This window comes from Phalaenopsis equestris, unplaced genomic scaffold (assembly GCF_001263595.1).
Source record: "Phalaenopsis equestris unplaced genomic scaffold, ASM126359v1 Scaffold233872, whole genome shotgun sequence".
In the NCBI taxonomy this organism is placed as follows: domain Eukaryota; kingdom Viridiplantae; phylum Streptophyta; class Magnoliopsida; order Asparagales; family Orchidaceae; genus Phalaenopsis; species Phalaenopsis equestris.
Genome location: NW_018251803.1, coordinates 34,808 through 35,356, shown reverse-complemented (window position 1 = coordinate 35,356; position 549 = coordinate 34,808).

Here is a 549-nt window from a genome sequence, read left to right as displayed (position 1 = left end):
AAGAAGTAAATGAAGTGCATGGATTTAAATCATCAGAACTTCTTCCATCTTTGAAGATCAATACTTTCCACAACATCCATCCAAAACTTAATTACTTATCATTTTAAGAAGAAAGATAAAGAAAACTACTCAGAATCCATGAAGAAAATAAAACCACACTTTATTTTAAATGAAGAAATCATTGTCAAACCAACAACAAGTCTCAATTAAAACCAAAAGTAGCCTCAAAAAAAAAGATAAAAACTTATCTCAAGTCCTCCACCAAACTCTTGAAGTTCTTTTGATTCTCTTCTCTTTACAATCACTCAAAATAAAATAACAAAAAGGATAAAATAAAATTAAAAGTGGTGCCTGAAAATCTCTCCGAACTAACTCCCCATATGATAACTTTCAAAATTTTACAATACTTTCAGGACCTCTTTCAAAGTCCCAATCTTCTTTCTTTTATAATTTTCCAAAAGTTGCCTTAGTTTCTCTTCAAAATATGTCTAGATTCGATGTATTTCCCCAAGAGATGCATCCTTTCATGATAATTTTCGTCCATGGTGG